Source organism: Lissotriton helveticus, chromosome 3_1, assembly GCF_964261635.1.
Source record: "Lissotriton helveticus chromosome 3_1, aLisHel1.1, whole genome shotgun sequence".
NCBI classification, from domain to species: Eukaryota; Metazoa; Chordata; class Amphibia; order Caudata; family Salamandridae; genus Lissotriton; species Lissotriton helveticus.
In genome coordinates, this window is record NC_136061.1 from 767,348,161 (window position 1) to 767,373,056 (window position 24,896).

A 24,896-nucleotide genomic window follows, 5' to 3' on the forward strand; every position below is an offset into this window, starting at 1 on the left:
TTTTTGTTACAAAATGTGAGGTTTGCAAGAGAATCTGGGTGACATAGTCTGGTGAGAGCCTCACACGTCACCCCATCCTGGATTCCTCAACATGACTTGTTTTTAAAAAGGTACAGATTTTCTAGGTTTCCGTTTGTGCCGGCTGAGCTAGGGTCTAAAACTTACAGCTAGGCACATTGGGAAAAAAGGGTCGGTTTTCACTGGAAAAATGTGATGAGTCCACATTGCATATTGGGCCATTTCTTGCTGTGACCACTAGGCCTACCCACGCATGTGAGGTACCATTTTTGTTGGGATACTTGGGGAAATGATGGGTGGGTGGAAATTTGTAGCTAACCACAGATTACAGAACTTTCCATCTCAGAAAATGTGAGGAAAATGTGTTCTAAAAAAAATAAAGTTTGATGTTTGCAAGGGATTCTGGGTAACAGAACCTTGGTGAAAGCCAAACAAATCACCCCATCCTGAATTCCCCTGGATATCTAGTCATCAAAAATGTACAGGTTCGCTAGATTTCCATAGGGGCCGACTGAGCTAGGGTCCGAAATCCACAGCTAGGCACATTGCAATAAAAGTGTCACTGTTCACTGAAAAAATGTGATGTGCCCACGTTGCGTTTTAGGCCACTTTCTGTCACGGCCCCTAAACCTAGCCACACATATGGGGTACAATTTTGTATCAGGAGACTTGGGGGAATGCTGCGTGGGGGGGAATTTGGTGGCTTCCCACCGATTTCAGAACTTGAAATCAGAGAAATGTGAGGAAAGTGTGTTCTTTTAGACAAAGTTTGAGGTTTGTAAGGTATTCTGGTTAACAGAACCTTGGGAAAGCAACACATGTCATGCCATCCTGGATTCCCGTTGATGAATAGTTTCCAAAAATATACAAGTTTGCTAGATTTCTCCAGGTGCCGGCTGAGCTAGGGTCTAAAATCCACAGGTAGGCATGCTGTGTAAAAAGGTCCCTTTTCACTGGAAAAATGTGATGTGCCCACGTTCGGTTTTAGGCTGTGTCCTGTGACAGACACTAGGCCTACCCACACAAGTGAGGTACCAATTTGATTGGGAAATGTGGGGGAATGTTGGGTGGGTGGAAGTTTTCGCTCCTTGAAGATTTCAGGACTTTCCATCCTAGAAATGTGAGGAAAACGTGTTATGTTTAAAAAACTTTGAGGTTTGCAAGGGATTCTGGGTAACAGAACCTGGTGATAGCCACACAAGTCACCCCACCCATGATTCCCCTGCATGTCTAGTTTTAAAAAATGCACAGGTTTGCTAGGTTTCCCTTGGTTCCGGCTGAGCTAGGGTCTGAAATTCCCAGCTAGGCACATTGCGAAAAAAGGGTCAGTTTTCATTGACAAAATGTGATGTGCCCACGTTGCATTTTGGGCCGTTTCCTGTCCCAGGGACTAGGCCTACCCACACAAGTGAGGTATCATTTTTATTGGTAGACTAGAGGGAATGCTGGGTGGGTGAAAGTTTGTGGCTCACCGCAGATTCCAGAACTTTCACTCACAGAAATGTGAGGAAAATGCCTATCCTGGATTTCCCTGGATATCAAGTTTAAAAAAATGTACAGGTTTGCTAGGTTTCCCTGGGTGCTGGCTGAGCTAGGGTCCATAATCCACAGATAGGCCCATGTGAAAAAAGGGTAATTTTTCATTGAAAAAATGTGATGGGTCCACGTTGCATTTTAAGGCGTTTCCTGTCTGGGGCACAAGGCCTACCCACACTAGTGAGATATCATTTTTATTGTGAGACTGGGGGGGGGATGCATGGTGGGTGGAAGGTTGCTGCTCCCCGCAGGTCCCAGAACTTTCCATCACAGAAATGTGAGGAAAATGTGTTTTTGTTTATTTACAAAGTTTGAGATTTGCAAGAGAATCTGGTGAGAGCTACACAAGTCTCCCCATCCTGGATTCCCCTACATGGCTAATTTTAAAAAAGTGTACAGGTTTGCTAGGTTTCCCTTTGTGCTGGCTGAGCCAGGGTCCAAAATCCGCATTGCAAAAAATGGGTCCGTTGTCACTGGAAAAATGTGATGTGCCCACATTGCTTTTTAGGCCATTTAATGTTGCGAACACTAGGCCTACCCACAAAATTGAGGTTTAATTTCTCGAGAGATGTGGAGCAATGCCGGTGGGTGGAATTTTGTGGCTCCCTGCAGATTCCAGAACTTTCTGTCACAAAAATGTGGGGAAAATTAGGTTATTTATTTATTCAATTTGTAGAGCGCACTGTCACCTTGCAGGTATCCTGGCGCTAAGCAGCTTAAAGAAAAAGAGTGAGTCAGGCAGAGGCAGCCATCTAATTCTTAGGGAAACAGCCAGGTTTTAACACGTCTCCTAAAAGGGAGCAGTTCTCTAATTTGCCTAATCTCCCTGGGGAGTTTGTTCCACAGTCAGGCTGCTGCCACTCCAAAGGATCTACCCCCTGACCTGACTTTCTTAAATCTTAGCACTTTCACCACTCTGGCCGAGGACGAGCAGAGCAGTCTCGAGGGAGTGTACCAATCAAATTTTTTGCGCAGGATCACTGGTCCGCCCCCATGAAGGGCTTTAAAAACCAGGCAGAGTGATTTAAAGTACACTCTCTGTCTCAGGGAGAGCCAGTGAAGTTTTGCCAAAGCCGCAGAGGTGGGAGACCTTCTAGACAGACCTAGCACCAATCTGGCAGCCGCTGATTGGATCCTTTGTAGTCTGTCCAGGAGGAAATTAGGGGAGTCTAGGAGGAGAGCATTACAGTAGTCAAGCCTACTGAGGATGGTGCACCTTGCCACTAAGGTGCGCGCCTGAAAAGGCAGAAGGAACATTTTGCGAAGGGACCTGATGATTGCAAAACAGGTGGCTGTTGTTTTTGTAATCTGCGTTTCCAGTGAAAGCTTGCAATCAAACATAATACCTAGATTACGGACAGTTTTTATTGGCTGCACAGTGTTAGAAAAGCCCGGGGGCCAGAAATTGTCAGTAGGAGGACGAGGGGATTTTATTCGCAGCACACACAATCACCTCTGTCTTGCCAGCATTAATTGTAAGGAGTTGGCCCGGAGCCATCGGGTCGTATCCTGCAGGCAATCATGGAATACCTCCACAGACGTTGAATCCTCTCCATCGAAGGAGAGGAACATCTGAGTATCATCGGCATAGTTCACTGTGTCTATGTCATGAGATTTTATGACCGCAATCAAAGGTTTTAAATAAATGTTAAAAAGAATAGGGCTAATTGCCGATCCCTGAGGCACACCATGCCGCACATTGGAAAAGGTGAATTGAAAAGGGGGGAGGGACACTGCCTGCTGTCTATCGTGCAGGAAGGAACGAAACCAGCGTAAGGCACAGCCTCTCACTCCAGTCTCACTAAGTCTATCCAGCAGAATCCCGTGATTTACCGTATCAAAGGCGGCAGACAGGTCAAGCAGAATCAACGCGACTGTCTGACCCCTGTCTGCCCGCCTCTGAAGCTCATCCATGACTGTCACCAGGGCAGTCTCCGTCCCATGTGTCGGCCGGAAGCCGAACTGAGCCTCTTCCAGCAGTTGTGTTGTTCAAGGTGTTCGGAAAGTGTGATGGCAACAGCACGTTCCAAAATTTTAGATTGGAACGGCAATAGGGAGATGGGTCTATAATTTTTAGAACATTTCGATCTAAAGACGGCTTTTTAAGTTGCGGGGACACTAGCGCTTGTTTCCATTGTCTGGGCACTATTCCACTCACCAGCGACTGATTACAGATCAGCCGAAGGGTAGGGAGGAGTTCATCCCCCTACTCCTTCCAGATCTTATGTCGCACTGGATCCAGGGTGGAGCCGGATGTAATACCATGTGCCATGCAATTAAATTCCTCCGCTGAGAGTGGCCTGAACTCAGATAGGGTTTCAGTATCCTGCCACCCCAGGCCATTATCCACACCCTCCGACTCATCCCTAGTAGGGACTCCTGGGCACCTGGCCTCAGATACGGGGTTCCCGGCGGCCAGCTGGCCACCCGCAAGATCATTAATAATCAATTGGATCTTTTCCTGGAAGAAACTAGCCAAATTCTCGCAAAGGTCTTGAGAGGGAACTATTTCATTCTTAGAACAATCAGGGCTGGTAAGACTGTTCAAGATATTAAAAATACTCCTAGCACTATTTGAGGCATTACAAATGATGGAGTTGAAGTAGTCAGCCTTGGTCCTTATTACCGCATGTTTATACTCCTCAATATTATGTTTCCACAGCAGCTTGTCTGTCTCCTTATGGCCATGCCTCCATCTCCTCTCAGCCTGTTTACATCCAAGTTTCAAGTCTTTTAGTTAGGCATTAAACCATGGGCAGACGCTTTTCCTTTACCTCTATGCTTTTTAAGAGGGGCGCAGGTGTCCAGGATCGAAGTGATCCTTAGACACAGTGAGGCATAGTTCTCCTCAACAGTTTTGTTGGAGGAGAAACTTTCCATGATTTTAAACACAGGACCGTCGCTCCTCATGTGTGCGAGCGCCTTCCAGTTTCTGCTAACATATTCCGTCATTGGACGCCGGACTTGGGTTTGACAAGTCTTAAATTTAACACAGAATTTCACCAAGAAATGGTCCGTTCAGTCCATAGGAAGGACCTCACCCATCTGGAAAAGGTGGGGTTCGGAGATCACTAGGTCAAGGAGATGACCAGCTATATGTGTAGCCTTAGAGACCTGCTGGTAAAGACCAAGACCTTCATAGGAGTGGAGCAGATTATAAAGACCAGGGTCAAGAGATCCATTAAACCACAGGTTGAAGTCCCCCAGGATGACCAATTTATGGTGGGTGGCTGCCAGGTTGGTAAAGGAGTCAAGCAGTAAGTGTTGCTGCTGGGTGCTGAAGGCCCCAGGAGGCCTATAGCATACAATCCCTGTGCAGACAAGACCCAATTCATTTTTTATGGTCACACCAAGTAGTTCTAGACCCGTAATCACATCAATATTAAAATTTACAATCTTCCAGGAGTCTCAGTAAATGACTCCAACTCCGCCTCCCCTCCCATGAGACCTGGGTTGATGATGGATTTTATACCCCGGTGGACATGCCCACCCCAAATCGACCTCACAGTCGGGGCTGGTCCACGTTTCAGTCATAAATAATACATCGAGCTTGTGAAGTTGTAGATGCAACTGAATTTCTACATTGTGTTTAGGAAGTGACCTTACATTGAGAAGTTCGCACATCAGCAGCCCTTTGTTAAGGAAATCTCCAAAAGGAGTTGCCGAAACTGAGAAATCAAGGGTACCTTTGTCAGCATAAGAGTCACCAATTTGAAGGAGTAGCTCCCTCGAGTATTTTATAGGGCCCGGATCCACAATGGAGGCACCGCCGGAGGTCAAACGAGCAGCATGGCTGGCACTGAGCACTACCTTAGCGCGGACGGGAGCAGAAGGGCTTGCCTTTGGCGCGCCCGCTGCGCGCTCGTGCCACTCCTGGTTAAGTAGCCCTGAGTGAGCGAGTGGCTGCAAGTGGCTGCAACCACTAGAGCGTCCGCCCCCACTACCACCAAGATGGCGGGTCCGCTCGCTGCATGGACCCCGCCGGTATACTGATTCTCTGGAGGGGCAGAATCACCACCCTCGTCCCCTCAGCAGTGCAAAATAGCAGTAATAGCCCAGAAAAAGGTATGATTAAAATAAGAGCAAGTAAACACTTTGTTAAAAATAATGCTAAAACAGGCAAATAAAAAGAGTGTGTGGCCACACTGGCAGATCCCTGCCAGGCACACACAACTACCTTTAAGCCGCTAAGTAGTGCTGCTCGCTCGCGCCATCCTAGGTTAAGTAGCCCTGAGCGAGTGAGTGGCTGCAAGTGGCTGCAATCACTAGAGCGTCCGCACCCACTACCACCAAGATGGCGGGTCTGCTCGCACGGCAGGACCCCGCCGGTATACTGATTCTCTGGAGGGGCAGAATCACCGCCCTCGTCCCCTCAGCAGTGCAAAATAGCAGTAATAGCCCAGAAAAAGGTATGATTAAAATAAGAGCAAGTAAACACTTTGTTAAAAATAATGCTAAAACGGGCAATAAAAAGAGCGTGTGGCCGTGCTGGCAGATCCCTGCCAGGCACACACAACTACCTTTAAGCCGCTAAGTAGTGCTGCTCACTCGCGCCATCCCGGGTTAAGTAGCCCTGAGCGAGCGAGTGGCTGCAAGTGGCTGCAACCACTAGAGCGTCCGCCCCCACTACCACCAAGATGGCGGATCCGCTCGCACGGATGGACCCCGCCGGTATACTGATTCTCTGGAGGGGCAGAATCACCACCCTCGTCCCCTCAGCAGTGCAAAATAGCAGTAATAGCCCAGAAAAAGGTATGATTAAAATAAGAGCAAGTAAACACTTTGTTAAAAATAATGCTAAAACGGACAAATAAAAAGAGCGTGTGGCCGCGCTGGCAGATCCCTGCCAGGCACACACAACTACCTTTAAGTCGCTAAGTAGTGCTGCTCGCTTGCGCCATCCTAGGTTAAGTAGCCCTGAGCGAGCGAGTGGCTGCAAGTGGCTGCAACCACTAGAGCGTCCGCCTCCACTACCACCAAGATGGCAGGTCCGCTCGCATGGCCGAACCCGGCCGGTATACTGATTCTCTGGAGGGGCAGAATCACCGCCCTCGTCCCCTCAGCAGTGCAAAATAGCAGTAATAGCCCAGAAAAAGGTATGATTAAAATAAGAGCAAGTAAACACTTTGTTAAAAATAATGCTAAAACGGACAATAAAAAGAGCGTGTGGCCGTGCTGGCAGATCCCTTTCAGGCACACACAACTACCTTTAAGCCGCTAAGTAGTGCTGCTCACTTGTGCCATCCCGGGTTAAGTAGCCCTGAGCGAGCGTGTGGCTGCAAGTGGCTGCAACCACTAGAGCGGCCGCCCCCACTACCACCAAGATGGCAGGTCCGCTCGCACGGACGGACCCCGCCGGTATACTGATTCTCTGGAGGGGCAGAATCATCGCACTCGTCCCCTCAGCAGTGCAAAATAGCAGTAATAGCCCAGAAAAAGGTATGATTAAAATAAGAGCAAGTAAACACTTTGTTAAAAATAATGCTAACACGGACAATAAAAAGAGCGTGTGGCCGCGCTGGCAGATCCCTGCCAGGCACACACAACTACCTTTAAGCCGCTGCTCACTAGCGCCATCCCGGGTTAAGTAGCCCTGAGCGAGCGAGTGGCAGCAAGTGTTGTCAGAAATGTGTAGGTTTGGTAGGTTTCCCTAGATGACCGCCCAGTGCCAAGAACCCAGGTGCCCCCCCCCCCCTTGCAAAACCAGGTCGTTTTGTGATAGGTAATTTTGATGTCTCCACAATAGGTTTTGAGCCCTTGTCTGTCACGGGGACTTGGCCCACCTACACAACTGAGGTACCATTTTTATCTAGGGACCTGGGGTAACACTTGGTGGTAGGAAATGTGTGTCAACCCAGTGACCCCACAACTTTCAATCACAGAAATTTGAGAAAAAAGTGATTTTGTTTCAGCTAAATTTGAGGTTTGCAAGGGATGCTTAGTAGGAAAACTTTGAGGGATCCACGCAACCTATAAGTCCCTGGACTTCCCAGAGTGTCTAGTTTTCAGAAATATGTGGGTTTGGTAGGTTACCCTAGATGGCCACGAGCTCGGGCCAAAAACCCAGGTGTCCCCCCTTGCAAAACCAGGTCATTTTGTGATATGTAATTTTGATATCTCCATAATACGTTTCGGGCCCTTGCTTGTTGCAGGCACTTGACCCACCCACACGAGTGAGGTAGCATTTGTATCGGGGGACCTTGTGGAACACTGGGTGATAGGAAATTTGTGGCAGCCCAGTGACCCCACAACTTTCAATCACAGAAATTTGAGAAAAAAGTGATTTTGTTTCAGGTAAATTTGAGGTTTGCAGGGGATTCTGGGTAAGTAAACATTGGGGGATCCACGAAAGCCATAGCTCACAAGACTTCCCAGGGTGTCTAGTTTTCAGAAATGTGTGGGTTTGGTAGGTTTCCCTAGATAGCCGCCCAGCCCAGTGCCAAAACCCCAGGTTGCCCCCCCCCCCTTGCAAAACCAGGTTATTTTGTGATAGGTAATTTTGATGTCTCCACAATACGTTTTGGGCCCTTCCCTGTCATGGACACTTGGCCCACCCACACGAGTAAGCTACCATTTTTATCGGGAGACCTGGGGAAATGCTGGGTGGTAGGAAATTTGGGTCAGCCCGGTGATCCCATAACTTTCCCCACCAAAATGTGAGAAAAATTTGATTTTTTCTGCTAAATTTGAGGTTTGAAAGGAATTCTGGGTAAGGAAATGTTAAGGGATCCACACAATCCATACCTCCCTGGACTCCCCAGAGTGTCTAGTTTTCAGAAATGTGTGGGTTTGGTAGGTTTCCCTAAATTGCCACCCAGCCTGGTGCCAAAAACCCAGGTGCCCCCCTTCCCTCTTTGTAAAACCAGGTCATTTTGTGATAGGTCATTTTGATGTCTCTACAATATGTTTTGGGCCCTTACCTGTCGCGGGTATTTGGCCCACCCACATGAGTGAGGTACCATTTTTATCGCAAGACCTGGGGGAATGCCGGGTGGTAGGAAACTTGTGTCTGCCCGGTTATCCCACAACTTCCCACACAGAAAAGTGAGAAAAAGGTGATTTTTTCCAGCTAAATGTAAGGTTTGCAGGGGATTCTGGCTAGGAAAATGTTGGTGGATTATTGCAAGCTACACATCCCTGGATCCCTACGTGTGTCTAGTTTTCAGAAATGGCTGTTTTTTTTAGGTTCCCCTAGATGTCTGCAAACCCGGGACCAAAAATACAAGTGCTCACCTATCTATCACAAAACAACCTGGTTATTCAAGGGGGTCACCTGCGATTTGGTACCAGGCTCAACAGCCATCTAGGGAAACCTACCAAACCCAGAAATTTCTGAAAACAAGACATCCAGCAGAGTGCAGGGAGATGTGGCTTGCGTAGATCCCTCTAAATTTTCATACCAAGAATCCCATGCAAACCTCCAAATTAGCTGAAAGAAATCACATTTTTCTCACATTTCTGTGTGGGAAAGATGTGGGATCAACAGGCTGACATAAATTTCCTACCACCCAGCGTTCCCCGAGGCTTCTTGATAAAAATGGTACCTCACTTGTTTAGGTAGGCATAGAGGTCACAACAGGAAATGGCCCAAATTGTACTGTGGAGACTTCAAAATAAACTATCAATAAACGACCTGGTTTTGCAGAGGTGGTCACCTGGGTATTGGGCCCCAGACTCAGTGGCCATCTGGGGAATCCTACCAAAACCACATGTCTCTGAAAACTAGATACCCTGTGAATTCCAGGGAGTTATAGGTTGCCTGGATCCCGGAACGTTTTCCTACCCAGAATCTCCCGCAAATCTCAAATTTAGCTGAAAAAATCCTATTTTTCTCAAACTTCTGTGTGGAAAAGTTGTGAGATCACCAGGCTGACACAAAATCCCTACCTCCCAGCAATCCCCCAGGTCTCCCGATAAAAATGGTACCACACTTGTGTGGGTGGGTCAAGTACACAGGACAGGCAATTCCCTAAACAGGTAACTGCACACATAAGGTAGGTAACCCAGCAATTATCATATCACACATCATCACAGACTTATATGCACTTGCATTGTACTTTCATAATATGGGACACATATGTAGGCATAGTGGTACACATACGTACACTATGCCCACTTGTATGCCTGACACACAGGACAAATGTTAAAGACTGCAAGGTGAATTGTTCGCCTTTTCACACTCTACTACATTGGTCCCAACACATGACGTTACTAGCGCCAGCCAAAACTGACTCATAGCCTCTGGTTTCTGATGCATTGCTGTAACTACAGCAATGTGCCACTTTTGGGTCGGATGCCTTGCGACATCCTTCCCATGGATGAGTTCGAATTTCTGATGCATCCTTGGGGGCTGCACCATGGAGCCCCGTATTGTAAATAGGGCACATCCATGGCATTGTAAGGTTTTTTGACCCAGGCGCAAGAAATTTTGACACATCTCTGCCTTGGTGCAGCAATGCATCATTTCTTGTAAATATGCCACATTGTATGTTTTCGGACTCGGGCGTAGTGGGTTCACCAAGCATCTCAGACGTTTATTGAGTACCTCCAGCCCTTCTTTCCTTTGAATGTGTTCGACACAGACCCTGACAGTATTCCATTCATGTTATAAGCCAGTTTAAGAAAGCATTCTTGTGCAGAGTTCTGAAGCAACAGAGTGTGCAATTATGGGGAAGCGTACCTGCACATAGGTCTGAAGCAAAAAAATGTGTGCCATTATGAGGAAGCATACCTGCACAGAGGTCTGAAGAAGCAGTGTGCCATTATGAGGAAGCGTACCTGCACAGAGGTCTGAAGAAGCAGTGTGCCATTATGAGGAAGCGTACCTGCACAGAGGTCTGAAGCAACAGAGTGTGCCATTATGGGGAAGCGTACTTGCACTGAGGTCTAAAGCAGCAGTGTGCCATTATGAGAACGTGTACTTGTGCAGAGGTCTGAAGCAACAGAGTGTGCCATTATGGGGAAACGTACTTGCACTGAGGTCTGAAGCAGCAGTGTGCCATTATGAGGAAGTGTACCTGTATGGAAGTCTGAAGCAACAGAGTGTGCCATTATGGGGAAGTGTACCTGCACAGAGGTCTGAAGAAGCAGATTGTGTCATTATGGGCAAGCGTACTTGCCTTGAAGTCTGAAGCAGCAGTGTGCTATTATGAGGAAGTGTACTTGTGCAGAGGTCTGAAGCAGCAGTGTGCCATTATGAGGAAGTGTACCTGTATGGAAGTCTGAAGCAACAGAGTGTGCCATTATGGGGAAGTGTACCTGCACAGAGGTCTGAAGAAGCAGAGTGTGTCATTATGAGGAAGTGTACTTGTGCAGAGGTCTGAAGCAGCAGTGTGCCATTATGAGTAAGCATACCTGCAGAGAGGTCTGAAGCAACAGAGTGTGCCATTATGGGGAAGCGTACTTGCACTGAAGTCTGAAGCAGCAGTGTGCTATTATGGGAAGTGTACTTGTGCAGAGGTCTGAAGCAGCAGTGTGCCATTATGAGGAAGCATACCTGTACAGAGGTCTGAAGCAACAGAGTGTGCCATTATGGGGAAGCGTACTTGCACTGAGGTCTGAAGCAGCAGTGTGCCATTATGAGGAAGTGTTCTTGCTCAGAGATCTGAAGCAACAGAGTGTGCCATTATGGGGAAGCGTACCTGCAAAGAGGTCTGAAGAAGCAGTGTGCCATTATAGGGAAGTGTACTTGTGCAGAGGTCTGAAGCAACAGAGTGTGCCATTATGGGGAAGCGTACTTGCACTGAGGTCTGAAGCAGCAATGTGCCATTATGAGGAAGTGTACTTGTGCAGAGGTCTGAAGCAACAGAGTGTGCCATTATGAGGAAGTGTACTTGTGCAGAGGTCTGAAGCAGCAGTGTGCCATTATGAGGAAGCATACCTGCAGATAGGTCTGAAGCAACAGAGTATGCCATTATGGGGAAGCGTACTTGCACTGAGGTCTGAAGCAACAGAGTGTTCCATTATAGGGAAGCGTACTTGCACTGAGGTCTGAAGCAACAGAGTATGCCATTATGGGGAAGCGTACTTGCACTGAGGTCTGAAGCAACAGAGTGTTCCATTATAGGGAAGCATACCTGCACAGAACTCTGAAGCAGGTGTGTTCCATTATGGGGAAGCGTACTTGCACTGAGGTGTGAAGTAAAAGAGTGTGCCATTATGGGGAAGCGTACTTGCACTGAGGTCTGAACCAACAGAGTGTGCCATTATGGGAGAGCGTACCTGCACAGAGGTCTGAACCAGCAGTCTGCCATTATGAGGATTTGCACCTCTATAGAAGTCCGAAGCAACAGAGTGTGCCATTATGGGGAAGTGTACCTGCACAGAGGTCTGAAGCAACAGAGTGTGTCATTATGGGGAAGCGTACTTGCCTTGAGGTCTGAAGAAGCAGTGTGCTATTATGAGGAAGTGTACTTGCACTGAGGTCTGAAGCAGCAGTGTGCCATTATGAGGAAGCGTACCTGCACAGAGGTCTGAAGCAGCAGTGTGCCATTATGGGGAAGTGTACCTGCACAGAGGTCTGAAGCAACAGAGTGTGCCATTATGGGGAAGAGTACTTGCACTGAGGTCTGAAGCAGCAGTGTGCCATCATGAGGAAGCATACCTGTACAGAGGGCTGAAGCAACAGAGTGTGAAATTATGGAGAGGTGTGCTTGCACTGAGGTCTGAAGCAGCAGTGTGTCATTATGAGGAAGTGTTCTTGTGCAGAGGTCTGAAGCAGCAGTGTGCCATTATGAGTAAGTGTACCTGCACAGAGGTCTGAAGAAGCAGTGTGCCATTATGGGGAAGTGTACCTGCACAGAGGTCTGAAGCAACAGAGTGTGCTATTATGGGGAAGCGTACTTGCACTGAGGTCTGAAGAAGCAGTGTGCCATTATGGGGAAGTGTACCTGCACAGAGGTGTGAAACAACAGAGTGTGCCATTATGGGGAAGAGTACTTGCACTGAGGTCTGAAGCAGCAGTGTGCCATCATGAGGAAGCATACCTGTACAGAGGGCTGAAGCAACAGAGTGTGCCATTATGGAGAGGTGTGCTTGCACTGAGGTCTGAAGCAGCAGTGTGTCATTATGAGGAAGTGTTCTTGTGCAGAGGTCTGAAGCAGCAGTGTGCCATTATGAGTAAGTGTACCTGCACAGAGGTCTGAAGAAGCAGTGTGCCATTATGGGGAAGTGTACCTGCACAGAGGTCTGAAGCAACAGAGTGTGCCATTATGGGGAGGCGTACTTGCACTGAGGTCTGAAGAAGCAGTGTGCCATTATGGGGAAGTGTACCTGCACAGAGGTCTGAAGCAACAGAGTGTGCCATTATGGGGAAGCGTACTTGCACTGAGGTCTGAAGCAGCAGTGTGCCATTATGAGGAAGAATACCTGCACAGAGGTCTGAAGCAACAGAGTGTGCCATTATGGGGAAGCGTACTTGCACTGAGGTCTGAAGCAGCAGTGTGCCATTATGAGGAAGCGTACCTGTACAGAGGTCTGAAGCAACAGAGTGTGCCATTATGGGGAAGAGTACTTGCACTGAGGTCTAAAGCAGCAGTGTGCCATTATGAGAACGTGTACTTGTGCAGAGGTGTGAAGCAACAGAGTGTGCCATTATGGGGAAACGTACTTGCACTGAGGTCTGAAGCAGCAGTGTGCCATTATGAGGAAGCGTACCTGCACAGAGGTCTGAAGCAGCAGTGTGCCATTATGGGGAAGTGTACCTGCACAGAGGTCTGAAGCAACAGAGTGTGCCATTATGGGGAAGAGTACTTGCACTGAGGTCTGAAGCAGCAGTGTGCCATTATGAGGAAGCATACCTGTACAGAGGGCTGAAGCAACAGAGTGTGCCATTATGGAGAGGTGTGCTTGCACTGAGGTCTGAAGCAGCAGTGTGTCATTATGAGGAAGTGTTCTTATGCAGAGGTCTGAAGCAGCAGTGTGCCATTATGAGTAAGTGTACCTGCACAGAGGTCTGAAGAAGCAGTGTGCCATTATGGGGAAGTGTACCTGCACAGAGGTCTGAAGCAACAGAGTGTGCCATTATGGGGAAGCGTACTTGCACTGAGGTCTGAAGAAGCAGTGTGCCATTATGGGGAAGTGTACCTGCACAGAGGTGTGAAGCAACAGAGTGTGCCATTATGGGGAAGCGTACTTGCACTGAGGTCTGAAGCAGCAGTGTGCCATTATGAGGAAGCGTACCTGCACAGAGGTCTGAAGCAGCAGTGTGCCATTATGGGGAAGTGTACCTGTACAGAGGTCTGAAGCAACAGAGTGTGCCATTATGGGGAAGAGTACTTGCACTGAGGTCTGAAGCAGCAGTGTGTCATTATGAGGAAGCGTACCTGCACAGAGGTCTGAAGCAGCAGTGTGTGCCATTATGGGGAAGAGTACTTGCACTGAGGTCTGAAGCAGCAGTGTGTCATTATGAGGAAGCATACCTGCACAGAGGTCTGAAGCAGCAGTGTGTGCCATTATGGGGAAGAGTACTTGCACTGAGGTCTGAAGCAGCAGTGTGTCATTATGAGGAAGCGTACCTGTACAGAGGGCTGAAGCAACAGAGTGTGCCATTATGGAGAGGTGTGCTTGCACTGAGGTCTGAAGCAGCAGTGTGCCATTATGAGGAAGTGTTCTTGTGCAGAGGTCTGAAGCAACAGAGTGTGCCATTATGGGGAAGTGTACCTGCACAGAGGTCTGAAGCAACAGAGTGTGCCATTATGGAGAGGTGTGCTTGCACTGAGGTCTGAAGCAGCAGTGTGTCATTATGAGGAAGTGTTCTTGTGCAGAGGTCTGAAGCAGCAGTGTGCCATTATGAGGAAGCGTACCTGTACAGAGGTCTGAAGCAACAGAGTGTGCCATTATGGGGAAGCGTACTTGCACTGAAGTCTGAAGCAGCAGTGTGCTATTATGAGTAAGCATACCTGCACAGAGGGCTGAAGCAACAGAGTGTGCCATTATGGGGAAGCGTACCTGCACAGAAGCCTAAAGCAGGTGTGTGCCATTACGGGGAAGCGTAACTTTGCAGAGGGCTGAAGCAACAGAGTGTGCCATTGTGAGGTAACGTTTTTGGAGTGAACGCTGGAGTATGTGCTGATGGGAAAACAGCCATGTGACGTAGCATGCTGTGATTTAGAATGCATTAATGAGGGAAAGCTCCATGACCGCAGGAAGTGCTGGAGTTTGTTATCATGAGAAAGCTTTCCTGCGCAATGGCATTATGTGATGGGGTCTGCTGTAATGAGAATGCTTTCCTTGGCATGATAGGACCAGGTACTCCATTGTTGGAAACCTTTCCTGTGACTGACTGAGGGCTCTGCAGCGGGCAAGCTATTTGTCTATGTGGCAATTACGAGAGCAATTCCATTTCTTACCAGAGGTAAATACCACTGCGCATGGGTGTTCCGTGCAGTCGGGTGGTTCGATTAAAGCATATCAGTTGCTTTAATTCCAGGGCATCACATGGTTGCAGTGGCACCCACTTTGGTCCACGCTTGGGAAAGTTGCCGGATGTGAGCCCCATTTACCCTCGCACACTTGGAAGAACCTTCTAAACTGCTGTGTGTATGAGGTTAGTCTGTGATCCGAAGACACTGCATGACTTTTGCTTCCAGATTGGTCGGTGCATTCAGCTGCTGTTTCGGTGTCTTTCCGTGATCTACCCAGCCAATCCCCTCCTCAGGATGCATGCAACTGGCATGGTTTGGGTTATTTTGAGTCACCATAGTTTGAGTTTCTGAAAGTTCAAAGATCAATGACAGAAGTCACTATTTGTTGACTTTTCACAAAACTGAAATATCGATTCACTTAACATCACCTAGTGCATGAAGTATGACATTGTTTTGCAGTCACAAGCCCTGCTATGTGTAACATCACAGGCAGTGTGACCACAAAACAATGAGTCCCAATGGACTATAGGCACTTTATGAGTTGGACTTTTTTTCTGTCTCGTTCAATAATTATTTAGCTCATTCGGAATCAAAACAAGCATTTACAATGCAATGGTGTCGGCATTCTTAAAGTTAGAGCTATTGGCATTGCTCATGACATTATTTTTATTTATGTTTTTGTTTTTAAAACATAAATAAATGGCATTGTCATTTACAATGCCAATAGCAGGGCAGGAGAGCAAGCACAAGCAACGAGGGGGCAGGAGAGCAAGCACAAGCAATGAGGGGGCAGGTGAGCAAGCACAAGCAACGAGGGGGCAGGAGAGCAAGCACAAGCAATGAGGGGGCAGGTGAGCAAGCACAAGCAACGAGGGGGCAGGCGCAGGAGAGCAAGCACAACGAACGAGGGGGCAGGGGAGCAAGCACAGCGAAGGAGCAGGGGCAGGAGAGCAAGCACAAGCAACGAGGGGTCAGGGGCAGGAGAGCAAGCACAAGGAACGAGGGGGCAGGGGCAGGAGAGCAAGCACAAGCAATGATGGGGCAGGGGCAGGTGAGCAAGCACAAGCAACGAGGGGGCAGGGGCAGGAGAGCAAGCACAACGAACAAGGGGGCAGGGGCAAGAGAGCAAGCACAAGCAACGAGGGGGCAGGGGCAGGAGAGCAAGCACAAGTAACGAGGGGGCAGGGGCAGGAGAGCAAGCACAAGCAACGAGGGGGCAGGTGAGCAAGCAAAATGAATGAGGGGGCAGGGGCAGAAGAGCAAGCACAAGCAATGAGGGGGCAGGGGCAGGAGAGCAAGCACAACGAACAAGGGGGCAGGGGCGGGAGAGCAAGCACAAGCAACAAGGGGGGAGGGGCATGACCAGACCGAAAATCTAAGCGCAAAAATCGCTGATCCCCCTGGTGGAAATACCTGCAGAACGGCGAGAGCGTGGATCCAAGGAGCCTGTGTTGACCGTCCGTTCAAAAAGAGCACTCTGGCTGTTTTTCCACCTTTATATAAGGATCGCAATATCACTAATGCAGTATTCGTGAACTCACTGCCTCCGCATTCAGTTACCGCTGGGATTATAATAGTTCCGCCTATTCAAACGGTGTGGCGTCCTCATATGCGAGCCATATTTATTTATCACTAGTTGGCATATTAATAGGTGACCTGCAATAAAAATTGCAGGTTTGCCATGAATATTATAAATGCCCCGCCTATTGATTACATTATCGCATTAATTTACCGTATTATTTCTAATGCCACCTCGGGTATAAAAAGTTTTAAAATCTAAGGGCAGTCTATATTTATAAAATAATGTACACGAAAACCTGCGATAAAGGTCATCATATTATCGTCCGGAGACATGCTGCGTTCTAGGCTTGCACATCGGCGGCAGTCAGTTGGCTGCGGTCACTGACGTCCTAAGGCACGGACCCATCGGACGAGAGCGTCCGGGAACCCAGACCGGCCCCACCACAGAGGATTTGTGACGCTTGAGATACCGCAGCAGGGAAGACTGCTACTACGGAGAGCAAGCACAACGAACGAGGGGGCAGGGCAGGAGAGCAAGCACAACGAATGAGGGGGCAGGGGCAGGAGAGCAAGCACAGCGAACGAGGGGGCAGGAGAGCAAGTACAACGAACGAGGGGGCAGGAGAGCAAGCACAACGAAGGAGGGGGCAGGAGAGCAAGCACAACGAACGAGGGGGCAGGGGCAGGAGAGCAAGCACAACAAACGAGGGGGGGGCAGGAGAGCAAGCACAGCGAGGGGGCATGGGAGCAAGCACTTCGAAATTCGTTTTATTTATTTAAATGTTTACTTACCTGTAAAACTCCGTAATCCATACATTACTACCCCCCCACCCTGCCCCCCCCCCCTGCCCACATCACCGCCCTACAGAAACACCTTCTGCCGACCGCTACTGGTTCCTGGGGATCACTGCCTGCTCCCCAAATTGTGTTTTCAAATAAGAAACTTTTTTTGTTAAAAGCAGCATCTATCCATGTAATTGGCACTCGCTGCTTTAAAAATGTTTCCCGTTTGAGAATGCTAAAACATGGACAGATGTGTGCTGACCCTTGCGGGCCTCCAACTCCTGTACTCCTAGCCAATCACAGAGTGTTGCAAATTGCGACCTGTCTAATTAATCATTCTTATTAATAATTTGTAGTGTGACCTGTTAGTTCATAGGTCACACTGCAGTTTGCACATCCTTGTTTGTGAACATTGGTTAGTACATGAAGACCTTTGTTTTTCTGATTCGGTGAGCAGGATGATCACTGGTATGGTCCTTTTTTTTTTTTTTTTACATATGGTCGTATGTGTGATGTGATGGCATAGGTTGTTCTTATACATCCATGTTTGTGTCAAGCTCCCAAGCATACTTTACATAAATAGGTCCTAGAAAGTATTGTCCTCTTCAATTCTTTTTTGGGTGTTTTTCTTTGGCAGACCTCGACTAGTTGTGCTTTCAAACTTGCTTTGCCCACGTTCCATAATATTAATTGTTTCTCATGTTATTAACAAATAAAACATGACACACAACCGTACCATTTCACGCAAGTGCCAGAAGTGTCTGTTTGAAACTTTGTGTGCAGTGTCGTACGACCCAGTTAACAAAAACAACTGTTCCCTCAACGATGTGAGCTGTGCCTGGTGTCTTTGTTTGAAATCATAATTTATTGTTGGGTATTTTGCGGCTGTCATTTAATCCCACCGAGGAGGTGTTTTTGAGGCAGACGTCTGTATTTTGTTGTCACTATACTGACGCTGAAGGGAGAGAGAGCACCTGCGGAACCTGATTTGAGCAGATCTGTTTACCTCCTGTCTGTTTTTGTTTTGCATATTGTCTTCAGCAATGATACCTGGTTCGTATAAATGGGACGCCGACGGAGGTACCTGCGCCCACAGAACCCATCTGCAAACCTCAGGTATGTGGCATATTTTGCTGTGGAACTTATTTGATCTGGCCGAAGAATTAGATGACTGCCAATAAGAAATTGTAATATAGAAAAAAACCTTCTTTTTAGTGTCGGCCAATAACTGTGAACTGTACAGCTTGATTTAGAAAAAATAAGTAATAAAAAGTATTTCTATCATCATTATTTTTACATAAATAATTTTATTTAAGGTATACTTTCCCTAGCAAAATTGCTATGTATTGCCTACTGTAGGCCGACAGCAAAACTATCACATTTCACTGTGTACCATTTCTTAACACTTTCCCATACAGCTGAATGACAAATTGCTGCAGTTTGAAGTATATGTTACAAAAATATGAAACGCACCATTAATCTGTGCAGGTCAGGAGCAGCCCCGTATTTTGACAGTAGGATGCGGTATTTGACATTGATGATTTAGGAACCTCCCCAGAGTTTGGAAATGGCGTTTAATTATCTTTGCATCCACCGCCGAAGGGTGCGTGTTTAATCTGCCTCCCTGCTCCACACTGCTCGTTTGCGCAACACATCATTGCTGGCTGGCACCAATAGCGCTCGTAAATAGTTTGTGTTCTTCAATGTCAGGCTGTTAAGTCGGTTTGATGAAACAGAATTGAAATACATCATTGACTGAAGTTTCAAGGAAAACTTACTTCCTCTAATGATTATTTTTATTTTCTCTGTACAGCCGCAACAGAATCCATTTAAAAGAAAACAGGGCTTCACTGGTGAAGTCATAGAGGTAAATATTTTTAATTAAAATATTTCCTCATGGAAGATGAGTAATGTAAAAAAGCATATAATCTATTTATTAACGGGGGTGTTCTTACAGGTGTCGCCAGGGCCCGCGGTTCTTGATGGACCCTGGGAACCCAGCTGGGGAGTGAGCCTTCAGTGCCTGTAGAAACCTGCAGGGAACTGAGGTCCCAGCTGGGCGCTACTCCTTATTTTGTTGTTGCAGATGTATATAGCACGAACTCGACTCGAAGGTATTGGAGCGCTTTACATGAGCACCAGTTACGTTACACAGGGACACATTCTTTTTTTTTTTTGTTGGTAGCCATGGGGAAATTAAGTGATTTGCCCAGAATCAAAGGATGTGGAGTCGACCCTGAGGTGCGAACCTTGGTTTCCCAGCTCCAAGGGCCGGCAGTCTAGCCGTCAGACCACATCGTCTCCATTCTCCTCTCTCCTTCTACGGCACGGTTGTATGTCGTTACAACGCATTCCGTTGCAACGCATGACTTTACCACGCATGCGTTACAACTGAATGCTTTTTTCACGCATATCCTTTTCCACGAATATTCCTTTACCACACATGCATTTACAACGATTTTCGTTGTAAATTTATGCATGGTAAGGGCATACTCTTGGGAAAGGTTATAACCCTCCCCTGTACCCTTACGTGTCCCCCCAGCCCCCAAAACTTCGTCTAATTACCTCTGTCCTTAAACCTCAATCTTTTTTTTTTTTAATTAAAATTCCCCTTACCTCTTCACTTCGTCGTTGTCTCTTCTCCTTCATCTCCCTTGATGACGTCCTACGTCGCAAAGAGGAATCGTAAGTTTCTGTCCGTTTCCTCTCTAGCGATGCCGATTGCCTCCACTTCGTCACTTCATTTTCGTTTTTTTGGGGGGGGGACCTCCTCAACCCCCTTTTTTATTCGCACGCTTCTTTGGGGGGAGGGAGAGCCCCAAGCTCCCCTTTTTTTTGCCTTTACCACACATGCCTTCACTACACATCTCGTAGTAAAGGTATGCGTGGTAAATGCTTTCGTGGTAACCACGCATGCCTTCTAATGCATGCGTGGTAAAGGCTTTCATGGAAACGGCCGCGTTGTAGTGGCCGTTTCCCCTACGGCACAGATACATTTCTACTGCGCAAGCAGGGCTTTTCCAGGGCTAGCAGTTTTCTGACCGCCTCATTCATGTCCAGATTTACTAAGCCCTTGCCTTGCCATTGCGTGATGCAACACAATGCAAAGTCCTTAGTGTTATTTATGAAGCCACGCAAAGCCACCTTGCCTAGCTCTGTTTGGCTGAGTAAATTCAGAGTAACACAAGCAGAAATTGCGTCCTTGCGTTACTCTGCGTTGGGAAGGTGTCCCATGGGTGGAGTTTGGCTATTCCCCTGCGTCCACCCATGGATTTAGAGGATACCCAGATTTACTAAAGGTAGTAAACTTGGGAATGTGTCAACAGAAGCATAAAGAGGATCAATGTGTGTATTTCTTCTCGTTATTTCCTGTTTCTAAAGAGGAAAATGCCTCTGAGGATTAGCAGGAAGGTGCACCTTCCTGCACAAAAGCAATCCTGCATGTGAAAAAGGCGTCCTTGGACCATGGCACAATGGTGCATGCGTGGACGCTTGGCAGCACTTAGTGCAAAGAGAGCAGGAATGTGCCATATCTTGATAAATATGGCATATACTTGCTCTCTCCATTTGATGCAGCACGGCCAATTGTCTTGCTGCCTTGTGTTGCTTCAAATGTTAGTAAATCCTGTTCTCAGTGTATGGGCCAGACGCAGGGCAGCTGGTGGCACCCGGTGTGACAGTGTTTGTTAGCGCCCCCCAATGACCACGTCTGCCAGGGATTGTTTCACTACCACCCTTTAATAGTGCCCCTCAAGTCTCCATACCATTCTCTTTAAGATGCATTTAATTAGTTTCATAGTGCCACTCATATCAGTGTAGGGTGTCAGAGCACTTTACATCCTCCGCACATTCCACAGAGAAAAATCAATCATACATGTGTAAATCTGTGTATAGGAAATGTTCCATAAGACAGAGTACTACAAGGTGTAGGAGTCGCATGTCATCCATACAGGCAGTACAGTTTAAGAGTGCTTTCTCTTCAGGACAGCACACTCAGAATTTATAGGGTAACACCATGGTTGGGGGGGGGGGTGTTTATTAATAAGAATTGATTTCTACCCAAATGAACACTTTTTGCAACATGAGAATAATGAATGACTTGGGAAAAAAATCATAACACACTAATATATAGTTTGCATGCAGCTCTTTGATGACAGTTAATAGCTCACTTTTCTATGTTAGGGTTTTAACTTATAAACTGCAAGTAGCAAAAGGATTTCTCTGACAAAAACAGTAACCCACTGACCTATTTACATTATATGCACTTTGTGATCAGCATTGTATACGTCTTTTGCAGTAGGCATATTAACCCTCATAATAACCCTCTGAACTACATTACCATGAGTTAAAACTTCCACTAGAGAAAACTCTGATCACTCTCCAGAAAGAACATTAATCACCTTAGTTATCGTGACATTTTAATTGTTGCCTGAAAATTGCTGGAGGCTAGGAACATGTGCAGGTGCTTTTAAAACCAGAATACACTTGCAAACAGGTGCCCCACCTGACATCAGTGGGTGCTGTGGCTGCGGTGGTACCGCTCTAGAGCCGACCCTGGTCAGACGAAGGGCAAACCCTGGCCAGCAAAGTTTTCTCTCTTCTAATAAAGTGAAGTACCTGCGCATGGCAGGACACAAATCAGGATTTCTGATCACCAGATGGCACATGGGTGGGAAATCTTACAGCAGTGTCTGCAATGCAGCAACCACTCGCAGTGCAGGAGGGGAGGGGAGCCAACATCGTGAGGACCTGAGAAGGCTGGTGAGGCCCAGAAAGTGGCAGGGGTCAAGGTAAGATTGGGTTGGGAGCGACAGGGGCATGGAGAGCACCGGACCCACGTTTGGACGTGCCCATCTAACCCAGGGTGACAAATGCAAAAAGAACAATTTATGGACAGAATGCTGAACAATGTCATGTATGCAGATGACACGCAAATATATCTAAAGATCTCGTCCCTACAAGACTTGGAACGAGGAAACAAGGCTTTAAAAATGGCTATGCAATGGTTAACTACCAACCAACTGAAGCTTAACGCCAACAAAACGGAGTTCCTACTAATCTCACCAGCAAGGAGCTGTACGGAAATAAAGGAATGGACGAAAGTGATGACTGCGCTAAACTGCACCCCAACACTAATCAAGTCAGCGAAATCTCTAGGAATCACTCTGGATGAGAACTTAGACATGAAAGCCCATATCAACGCAATGGCTAAGAATGCTCGATTCCACCTGAACTACTTAAAAAAACTGAAACCTTTCATCTCAGAGGCTGATCTCAAATTGGCTATCCAATCCTTAGTTATCTCTAGGATTGAATATGGCTGCTCCACCTTAGCGGGCTTACCAAAAATGTCCACAGCACCACTGAAAGCTTGCCTAAACGCTGCAGCAAGAATTATCACCGGATCCAGGAAATACGACCACATATCGCCACACCTGAAAGCTTTAAGCTGGCTACCCTATGAAGCCAGAATCCAAATGAAGATAGCTTGTATCACTCATAAAGCACTACACCACAACACTCCGGGATACCTAGCGAAGAAACTACAGCTGTCGGGGGGGAATCGGCCAGCGAGGAGTACTGAAGAATTTCTACTACGGCCAGCCTTTTTCCACAAGAAAAAAACCTATGACAGAGCGTTCTCAGGAGCTGCCCCCAGAATATGGAACTCTATTCCTCCTATCATCAGGAAGATCCATAATATAGAAGCATTCAAGCGAGAGTTAAAGAGCTATCTGATGAAAAAATACACTACCTAGATCTGATCAGTCTCGAAATGACAATGAACTAAATATCATACCCGTTTACGCACTCTACTTATGATATATATATATCCACCCATGACCTTATTTATCATCTACCTCCTATCATCTACCTCATAGTCGCTTACACACCTTCACGTGAGCGAAATATACCCAACACTGTTCTATAGTTATTACCTACCTCCTATCTTCTACCTCATATTTGTTGTCTGTTGAACTGTTTTGATATATATGTCTTCGTCCACGCATCATATGTAATTCGTCCTGATGCCCATATAACTGAGTGATATATAATGTATGTCGCATACGCCTATATGTTAAGCGCTCTGATACCCACGGGTCTTGTTCGCGCTATACAAAACTTTCTAATAAATAAATAAATAAATAAATAAATACATTCACCCCAGTGCAGAGATCTTCTAAACTAGAATGGCGTGGTGTTTAAAAAAATGATGGATTTAACCCAGATCTCTGACTGGGGGTGTAAGTTTGATTCATTCAGCATTCCGTCCATCATCTGTTCGTTTTGTAATTGTCACCCTAAGTGGGAAGGGTATGCCCAGACGAGGGTCCCTTGCTCGCTACGCCACCAAGTTCAAGTTAGCTGGGCTGATGAGGGGTGTTACCCCGAAACCGGTCCCAGGATGCTTGTTTCTGGTCCAATGAGGACCTGGCTTGGCAGTTCATGCTGGACTGTTCCACAGGGTCAAGACTGATTTGCATATGGCTGGGTCTAAACTGGAAAGGTGTGTCCTTAAAAAACCGATTAATTTAACACGGATCTGTGACTGGGGCGAATGTTTGATTAATTCCACATTCCGTCCATCATCTGTTCTTTTTGCGTAAGTCGAGGATGGGCTCAGGGACAGGGGTGCCAACACGTTGTTTTATATTTCTGTGTCGCTATAGACACTTGAGCTGCCTCTGGTCACAGTGTTCTAGTAAATATCTTTTTAACACAGCCATTTGGTTATCCATGGAGTGTTCATGTTAGCCCAGTAGCAGACCGCTACTGACATCTGCATTTGAAAGCCACTCTAGGCCTCTGGTTTCTTAAACCTATGATTGCCTACAAGGAAAAAAAGGCTGAAAGCCAGGAACTGAATTTTATTTTACACTTCAGAAGTCTGCCGATTGCCACCATGACATATAATCATGGTCACTAGAATTATGCATTTCTATTGCTTCAGCGTTTGCGGCATGGGCATGGACTTCCTTTGTCTTAATTGCCCCATAACGCATAATCTGCTGCATAATTTGAAGATTTCACTAAAAATTAATTTCGTTCGTTCAAGCTCAAACGGATCAAAAGTTGTTAAAAACACCTACAAGTACTTCTGAGCAGTGGCAGATCCTTCGTGTAGCTTAACTGGTCACCTTTCAGTTGCTGAGTGCTGTAAGAAAGTGTGAACCTGGTAAGGATACGGTGCAACTTTTCCCACACACTTTTAATAGCTGCTAAAATGTCTAAACAAAGAGCTACTGCTACCAAGTGCGTTGCATTATGGCTCTTAATTTGCCTTTCCTAGTTGCATAAATTAATCAAACTTGTCGCATACATTTCTCCTCAGCTACTGCATAATCCCTGTGGCCCTGCATAACACACTATCCATCATTGCAAACTTTTCGTTTTGTGGTGCTTATAGTTTTGTTGTGAACTCTGCCATTAGGGGCATAAATTCTCTGCATGCAAAGTGCTGTTGGCTAATGTTGTGCGTGACTTCAGGCTACTTGTCAGCTATGTTTTCCTTTTTTACACATACTTGTCAGCTATGTTTTCCATTTTTACACATACTTGTCGGCTATATTTTACATATTTTTAAATAGTCGTATCGTTCAGGAAAAAAACTGCTTATTTCACACAAGACGAAAGAAAACTCAGTACATACATGTTGTAAGGGTTCACTCTTTC